Genomic DNA, 9590 nt, shown 5'->3' with positions numbered 1-9590 from the left:
ATGGATTCTTTGTTGACCATAGGCACCCTGAGAGCACATAGAAAGTGTACTTAGAGGGCATAGCCTGGGACCAGGCAGTATGGCATGTACCTGATAAAGAGAACCATCCCACCAGGATAGTGCGATCTACCTTCCGGCCTAGATGTTTACTTGGCTGGCCTCTGAGCCAGTGCTGATCAGCACACCCCACGTGGGCCATGCCCATTGACCTGAATTCTGTTGGTAGAATGGAATTCAGCGGCCAGGCACAGTCTTTCCTTTGCTCTTTTTGTTCCTTTCTTGTCATCCTCAGCAGTCCCACTTCTGTAACACATACCTCTGTCTTCTTTTCCCTTAGACTCTGGTGATCTTTAGTTGTCACATTGAAAAACAGCTGCTCTGTGCGGTATCGGTTGGCCATCCCTGCAGAGAAAGAATGCACCAGTTTTAGGCCCCATGGTCAGTTCTCTCCTTTTATGGACGGGCAGGCTTGGTTGCAGTTCTGCAGGTCTAGTTGAAATGCTTCACGCCCTGGGCATGGTGAGAAGGGGAATTCTTTCTGACAGCTGGAAAGCAGGGCTTGAGCTGGCGCTTACAGTGTTTCAACATTTTGTGGCGCTTTCTCAGTTCAGATCAAATGATGGTTGTTAGGTGTCTTCAACTTGATGGCTAGATGGTTAAAAGAAAAAGGAATGAGTCAGCACTTTCATAAAATAAAATTTCACCAGTGAATGCTGATTTTTTTTTTTTTTTTTAAACTATGATGGTTACTCTTAGTTCAAAGTGCTATTTTGGAGCAAACTCTGCCTATACTGATGAAGCTGCAATTGAGGAATGCATAACTGTGCATGTTTCTATTAGAGGTAGATGGTAATTCCATGAGTAGAGCTGTTGAGAATTAGAAGTCTGATGGGCTGTCAGCTGTCTCAGTCAGCAACCTATGCTCAAGTGGAAAAAAGTTACAGTCTTTGGTTATAATGTGATCAGTGCCCACTTCTTCAGCCTAATTGGTCAGTGCTCCCCTCTTTGAATCCACCTTCTTCTCTGTTTAATCTAAGCAAACACCATCTGCCCTGGGGTCCCTCCTATATGGTCCCAGAGGACCCTGTGAATGAGTCTATATTAGCATTGAGAACACCATATTGCAATTATACATGTACTCCCCTGTCTTTAAGGTGAGGTAAAGATTGTGGACTTTTAACTCTCTTGAGAGCAGGGGTTTGCATCTTATTTATCTTTACATCCTCAGAAACTAGCACCATCCCTGTTTCAAGCTTAGCCCTGGGTGAATCCATTTTTTAAGGATTAATGGATATGATTATTTTTAGTTCAACAACAGATTTGCATAAAGGCTTTAATAATATTTTGGACATCTAATGAACAAGTATTCAAAATTAAAATATTTTATCATAACTTTTTAAAAGCACAATATTTTTGTAAAATAGAGAAAAGAAAAATAATCACCCATGTTCCCAGTTTTCTTCTTTGAACGTTATTCTAAACTCTTTACCAGAAGTGTTTTAGGATAGTTGATCAAATTTGCTTTCCCACTGGGACTGGAAATGCTTTAAATATAGAATAGATTTGGAAAGTAGTGTTATGTTTGCCATTCTTAGTCTTCCCATTAGACACATGATTGCTCCCACCAGTTATGTCAAGTCTTTATTTTTCTTCTAAGATGTTTGGGAGTTTTCTTCACTGAGTTTACTCTAAGGTTATTATATTGTTTTTCAGAGTTTTGAGTTCTGATTAAAAATATCATAGCAATGGCAAGAATGTGGGGGAAAAGGAAACCCTTGCACACTGCTGGTAGGAATGTAAAAGGGTGGAAAACAGCACAGAGGTTCCTCAAAGAATTAAAAGTGAACCACCGTGTAATCCAGAAATCTTATTTCTGGGTATTTACTCAAAAGAATTGAAATCTGGGTCTTGAAGAGACATCTGCACTTGCATGTTCATCACAGCATTAGTCATTAACAGACAAGCTGTGGAAGCAACTTAAATGTCCATTGACAGAAGAATGAGTAAAGAAAATATGGTAGACACCTATAATAGGATGTTATTCAACCTTAAAGAAGAATGAAATCCTGCCAGGCACAAAAACATGAGTGAGCCGAAAGGACGTTGTGCCAAGTGAAATAAGCCAGTCACAGAAGGACAAATACTGTGTGATTCTGCTTATATGTGAAATCTAAAATGGTCAAACCCATAGAAACAGAGAGTGGAATAGTGGTTGCCAGGGTTTGGGGGGAGAGGGAGACAGGGAGCTGCAGTTCGAGGGGTACGCACCTTCAGGTACGAAAAATGAATGAGTTCTAGGGGTCTATTATACAACAGTCGTGTCTGTAGTTAACGATGGAATATTGTAAACTTATTAATTTGTAGAGGGGATAGATCTCACGGTAGGTGTTCTTACCACAAAACAAATCAGAAAGTCAAGTTCAGGAGGATTCCTAGAATATATTCAGTACTTGTCTTATCCTGAATAGCTCTACATAGCTTCCTAGCATACAAGTGAGGCAATGACATAGCAGAATTTCTAAGTTCAGTGTCCTTATCTGTAAAACAAACATACAAATGAACAAGCAGGATACTAGGACAATACTAAAAAAAGAAAAAAGAAACAAAATCATGGCCTTAAATGTTCAGCGCTTTGGTCCTGCCAATCTAGCTATTAAAGTACAAAGCCTTTCACTGTTCCCTCACCTCCTCAGTCTCGTCTCCTTATGGAAGTGACAGGACTCCAGAGGAGAGTGGGAAAGCTGTTAGAATTCACATAGTTGAACTCCTGTTCTTTCATCCCTGTAGGAGGAAATGCAACCCACTCAAGTATTCTTACCTGGACAATCCCACAGACAGAGGAGCCTGGCAGGCTACAGTCCATGGGGTCGCAAAGAGTTGGATACAACTGAGCAACTAACTCTTTCATTACCGCTCTGTTCAATATAGGTTGGAGACCAGTAGCAGCACATGAGACTCTTTTATCCTTCTCCTGGCTTGTCCTAAAGAGGAAGAGAAGGGTCGACAAGTTGGAGGGTCTCACTGTAGAAGGAAGCACTGACCTCTCTTATTTACATCACTGGAAAACAATAATGGATGGAGAAGGAGCAGAAAATTTGTGTCTCCATTTTGATAGTTACTCTATTTTTATTTCCTCTAAAACTTTCTACTGTGTATAGATCTGATTTTTTTAAAGGAAGGATTCACTCCACTAAACAGATTCCATTTCTCAGGTAGGTGCAGGCATTGCTGTTAAATCTTAATTTTCTGAAAAGATCTTAAGGAGTTATAATTTAATTTAGGCATGCTTTTCTGATGAAACTGCTTAACCTAGCCTAAATGTCCAATCTCAGAACCATGAGCAAATAAATAGCTATAGTTTTAAGTCACTTGGATTTGTGGTAGTTTCTTATCCAGCAATAGCTAACCGATACACTGTATTTTCAGTAAATTCCATAATCAATGAAAAGAAGAAAAAGACAGGACATGGAAACGTAGTCATTTAATAAATGTTTGTTGAATAAATAATTGCCTGAGTGAACAAATGAGTGAATAAATGCAAGAAACAGAGTCATATTTTTTTCTTAGTCAATTTCAGGTTTAACAAAGCTCATTTTGGTACCTGGAATGTTGATTTTCTTCTCCACTGCTGTGTCACCCAATACATATCTCTCTAATAACAGCAGTTACACTGAGTTGTAGACATTCATGTGTGCGTTTCATTAGATTATGTGCAATTTGAGACCCTGGACAGTTTACTCATTAACTCCGTATCCTTAATTCACATATGCTCAATGCACCCAAAATGTTGATTCTTTAGGATTTTAAAATTGTATATGAAGTTCTGACTTCTGAAAACTTCACGACAGCCCTATCAGTATCAGTGGTTCTAAACCATGGCTGAAAATTAAAATAATTTGAAAGGTTTAAAAAAAACTTTAGTGTCCAGCTTTAGGCCAACTCAGCCTCTCTAGGAGGTAGGACTAGGCAATGCTGATGTGCAGCCCATGTGAGAACCTGAGTTCAAATGTCCTCAAATCTTATCAGTATTAGCACTGGGAAATGACCCTCTCCAGCAATGAGAATCTATTAAGAAACAATTTGAAATCACTAAGTATTCTAATTTTCAGAGTTAAAATATGAGTAATAACTGAAGTGCTAAATATTATGTTATGATGTGAAGGCATGAATTTGTGTAAAGGATACAGGGCAACTCATAAAATCTTATTATTGGTTATTTGGCATGGAATTATCCATCTTTTAATTTTTCCTTTATTTTTTAAGATTAAAACTATAAAATACTTATTGCAATTTAAAATTTTTCAGACAAACACCAATTTAAGTTTTCCATTTTATTTTCAGTCAAGTGTTTTAAGATATTTTAATGTTTACTCTTTAGTGTTGATTTTGAACATTTAAAATTGGCTCATTTTGAAAAGTTTTCGTTCAACAATAGCTCATTTAGAACAGATCCCTCAAGATTGCCTCTCACATGAATATTTATACCCTAAGATCTCAATTTGACAACATTAAGCTTTGTATTCTTATTTCTTAAACAACCAAAACATACTTATAGATTGATTTTAATGCCCTTTCTTTTCTCCATTTGAATACACTATGATTAAAAGTTCACAGCCTTGGTTACATTACATAATTTGAGAAATAATCAACAATGTCCCTGGTGATTAAATATTCAAGTTTGCAATTATTTTGTAACTTTTGTTCTGCTCTTCACTCACTCTAAAAATTATCATAAAATTTTGAAAGATGTCCTCAGTGTAGAATATGTCCATAAAATATTAAATATTCAATTTTCCTCTATCATGGCTTGAAAAATTCATAATTACATGATGATCCACATAATAACTCATTCTGAAAAGTCATATATGGCACTCCCTCTGTGACTGAGTTAATAATTTACTGCTGTGTGGGATTTTCACTCTGCACTGTTAGTCTTGGGAACATTTATTAAGCAAATGTTCATTTGCAAAGATCAGGATGTGAATGAAGAGGGTAAGAATTTAATGAGGAGTGACAGACAGGTGAACTGATTCCATATAGAACTTTAGTACAAGGGAAAGCAAAGAGCTTTATCTTTCATTGCCTCGATAGACACCTGAAATGAAATATAGGAGACAGAGGGCAGGAGAAAAAAAATGATGCTCTCCTGCAGGGGCCAACAGGGGGATAAATCAAGGGGAGCGAGGAATACAATTCAGGCCATTTGCAAAGATGCCATGGGATGTGATGTTCTGAGCTTCTATAGAAGAGGGGATGCTGACTTTTTATTTTAAAAGCACCAAATGCTGCCAAAGAGAATATTTTACATCTTCTCTCTCTCTCTCTCTCTCTCTCTTTTTTTTTTGGTATTCCAAATTTTTATTGACAATAGCTTGAGTGACCAAAGTATGCAACTGAATGATAAGTAGACAGAAAGAAGCTTCCCCCAGACTGGTTATTTTAGGGCTTAGGATTGCTTGCAGAGACTTTTTGGGGAAACCATGTTACTTAAATAAAGGTCTAAAATTTTTATATGACACCTAGGAATACACCTTAGAAATGAATAATCCATATTTTTTATGTGGGCCAGTTCTGTAGAGATATAAGCAATGTGAATAATTTGATTCATTAAATAATTGTATCTCTTGGAACTGCGACTTCACGTTTCCATGTTGTCTCGGGCAGATTTTGGGTTATTCACAACAGTGATGCGTTACCAGGAAGAGTCACCAGATGGAACCAAGAAGAAAAATGGCCTGGCTACCTTATTATTACTTTTATTTCTGATGATACACACCATGGTTTGAGAGAAAGGGTGAAGAATGCATACAGAGATAAATTTTCTGCCATCTTAAATTCTATTTTGGGCTTCCCTTGTGGTTCAGTTGGTAAAGAATCCACCTGCAATGCAGGAGACCTGGGTTTGGTCCCTGGGTTGGGAAGATCCCCTGGAGGAGGGAAAGGCTACCCACTCTAGTATTCTGGCCTAGAGAATTCCATGGACTGTATAGGTCTGTTTGGGATATGGTGAGGGCTAAGTAAATACATAAATGGAAAAGTTAAAATGAACTGACAACAAAAAATAAGAGCACACATGGATTTGAAATTTGTTGAAGATTTATCTGAAGTCATGCTTTGGTTTCTCGTATTGTCATGCTTTGGTTTTTTCATCTATAATGATAAGTTATGAAAACTTGAGGCAACCACCGAGGAGGATGTAAAGAGAGAATCAAGTTTTGTAGATTGGAGGAGATAGATTTAATTTGGTTTGTCTCCCCTTCAAAGTAGAGGTTACATTTGCCATCTTTGACAGTGTTGTACTTTGCCTCAGTCCTGTGTTCCTAAAAAATAATGGAGGTGAAGGTATATACCGGTATATAAAGACCCTGGTTCAAATCCTGGTTTGCCTTTGGTTGACTATGTGGCCTTAGACATTTCATAACAACTCTGATGGTTTCCTCACATGGGAAAATGTGTATCGTAGATTAGGGAATCTTTTCAGAGCTCCTACAACTTTAAAATTCCATGGATAGAGAATGATGCTAGTGTTTCCTTATAGATTGATAGAGACAATTCTAAAATCCTTTTTTTCCCACCTCATTTATTTTGGGGGGAACATGTATTGATAGCCCTTTAGGTTTAATGTTTTGCCTTAAATTTTTTATCCAGATGAAGAGGCTATGGATTCTTGAATTTCAGCATTTATTCTGAGAGCAAGCCAGATATAGTTGTGCTGAAAAGCATTCTTTGAACTTCAGTTTTATTACCTGGAGATGTTTGGCACTTTGACCAATAATAAATACCAGAGAATTCCTTCATGTGCAATTCCCGAGGGCTGTATTAAAAAAAAACAAAACTGTTTTCTATTGAAGAATAGCCAATTAACAATGTGTGATAATCTCTGGTGGACAACAAAGGGACTTGGCTGTATAGATACATGTATCCATTTTCCCCTAAACTCTCCTCCCATCTAGGCTGCCACATAGCATCGAGCAGAGTTCCTTGTGTTATACAATAAGACCTTGCTGATTATCTATTTGAAATATAGCCATGTTAGGGAGTTTGGGATTGTAGGGCTTTAGATTTAGATAAGGGCCTGGGTGAAATGCCAAGATGTCTTGCTTTCAAATTTCCAGCCACTTGGAAGAAATGTGTCTTCAGTGTTCTCTTCATGGAGATGCAAGTAGAAGCTGTTGTTAACTTGTGTTCAGTGAGGAATCACTAGAATTTTTTTTAAGATATAAAGAAATGCTTGGGTTCTGGTTTTAACATAGGCCTAGCTGTTAAAACCAGGTTCCTCCCATTTTATAAATAGAGAATAAGAACTTTTGCAGTAGCATATTTTACAGGTATTTTGAATGAGACAGAGAGTCTGGGTTCCGTTTTGCATGCCCTAGTAGAATGATATATATGACTGCTACAGTCTATGTATACTTACGTAAGAGAAAAGTATTTAATAATATTTATTTAAGAATCAAAATGCATCTAGTCTTTTCTCTCTAATCTCCTGGATTTATCCTCATTTTTGTTCTCAGCCCTCACTTTCAAAACGTAAATTTTAGCTTGTCCTTGCTGAAGCTCACGCTGCATTTCTTGGTCAATTTACTCTTGTTTGCTACAACAAAGTCACCATCCCAAGAAAAGCTTAATTTTCATGTCAGATAGGGACCAGAAAAGGATTTATAACCAAGTTATTTAAATCCTAATAAGTCAATTTCCTCATCAAAAATATTAGCTACCAAGGTCTAAATGAGGTCACTTTCAAATGCCAGGCAAAAATACAGTACTCAATGATCTATCGTAAGTAATTCCTCTAACTATAAATTTTAAGATCAACTAATGCAGAATTTTAATCAGAGCACTGAAGAACCTCAAGCTGATTGTATCTCCACTTAACAATAATGATTAAAACGTTAACAACAAAAACAGTGAGTGTTGGAGAAAATTCTTTCTAGACATCAAATGCAATGGGTTCCTGATTAATATGCATTCTTGTATGGTAACACCCAAAGCATGCATATGTGAATACAGATACCCCTACATTTATATCATTAAAAGTTGCCAACAAAGTATAAGATTTTTGTAACTGCAATGAAAATATTTTGTAGGATATGTAAACTGGAGGCTCCACTGAGTTGCTCTAAAATTATTTGGTTAAAGGGTAAATACACCTTGTACATCATAATGAAAGTCTTATAGGTAGGGGTAGAGATTAACACTTCGGGCTGTCTACAGAATATTAATAAAATTCAATATATTTTCTAAAAGGTATAATTTATATTTTGTGGAAATGAGACCCTTTTCTAATAAAATTCTTCTGTCCTTCATTCTGTTCATATAATTCTGCTATAAATCATCCTGTAGGAATATTTTCCCCCTAAATATTCATCTCAGGGAGAACCTATTTAAATAAGCCCTCTTAGCAAGATCTTTCAGAATTAAAATTACACCATGAGCGATACTTCATCCAATATGTTTCCTCCTATAAAATTTTCTTATGCCTCAAATAATATTTTTGTTGAATTACATTATGTTCACATGGTCGATCTGAGGTGACTTTGATAGGAAAGAAACACTGTGGTAAAAAAACAACAAATTATTTCCGCCTTTTTAATTGCACCTTCTCTGAGTCCGTGCCTTGGCAGCTCCTTTCTGCTCCCCCATCTACATATATAGTGAGAAAAACCTAAGGGCACTATTCTCAGCTTCACCACAAAGAAAGAGTAAGAAGGAAGAAAAATGGCTGCTGGATATACTAGGTTTCCTTCGTCTCTGGTAAACTAGAACATTACGCACTTTCATAGTCATTCAAAGCTAATTTTACCCCTACTGTCTGCTAGTCATTACACTAAAATATTTTATTTAGTTCTGATAGGAGTACAGTAAGTAACTGGATTTCTTAGGATGTGAGGTAAAATATGGAGAGGAGATAGACGTGTCAGGCATACCCACATACACACACACACAGAGGCATGTGCACACACACATACATTAATGTCAGAACCTACGCAAGGTCTCATACTGGGGGTTGCCCCTTGAAAATATTACAGGAAGTTTCTGTGAATCAGACAGACTGACTCCTCTGGGCTTTGAGGAGCTTTTGATGGGGGTAATTAGCAAATCTCCTGCTTTTGTACATCATTAAGTGCTTGACAAATGAATATTCACGTTTTATTTCATCTAATTTCCATAAGGAAACTGAGGTTTAGTCAGGTGAAGTGACTCCGTAAGATTACACAAGTCTTGGAGATGTTTTCTTTTTCATTTGTTTGCTTATTTATTTAACTATCGTTGATTTACCAAAAAATACCCAATGCTTCATGAATTTGCATGTCTTCCTTGAGCAGGGGCCATGATAATCTCTGTATTGTTTCAATTTTAGTATACAGGCTGCTGAAGCAAGCACCTTAGTATTGTTTTCTGATGCAGAGGCCAGGACTCCACCAGTGTGTTGCTATCAACTCACCTGTTCATCCTCCTGGGCCTTCTGGGAGCCCTCAGCATCAAGCGAGAGTTGAATCAGGGGCTCAGATTAAACGTGTACCTTTGTTGTGAGATCCACGTGAGAAGCAGTGGTGCATACAGGCTCCACAGTCCTTGCAAACACTGGA

At 37.2% G+C, this 9590-nt stretch overlaps 1 non-coding gene across 1 annotated transcript; it reads right to left on the bottom strand.

Annotated features, from left to right (window-relative positions):
- Positions 1-9281: 9281 nt before the first annotated feature.
- Positions 9282-9385, bottom strand: LOC114116747 (U6 spliceosomal RNA). The gene has a single exon (XR_003590573.1). It is a non-coding gene; the product is annotated as a U6 spliceosomal RNA (small nuclear RNA).
- Between the last annotated feature and the right edge of the window lie 205 nt (positions 9386-9590).

This window comes from Ovis aries, chromosome 10 (assembly GCF_016772045.2).
Source record: "Ovis aries strain OAR_USU_Benz2616 breed Rambouillet chromosome 10, ARS-UI_Ramb_v3.0, whole genome shotgun sequence".
Lineage (NCBI taxonomy): Eukaryota > Metazoa > Chordata > Mammalia > Artiodactyla > Bovidae > Ovis > Ovis aries.
This window is presented reverse-complemented; position numbering and strand designations above follow the sequence as displayed.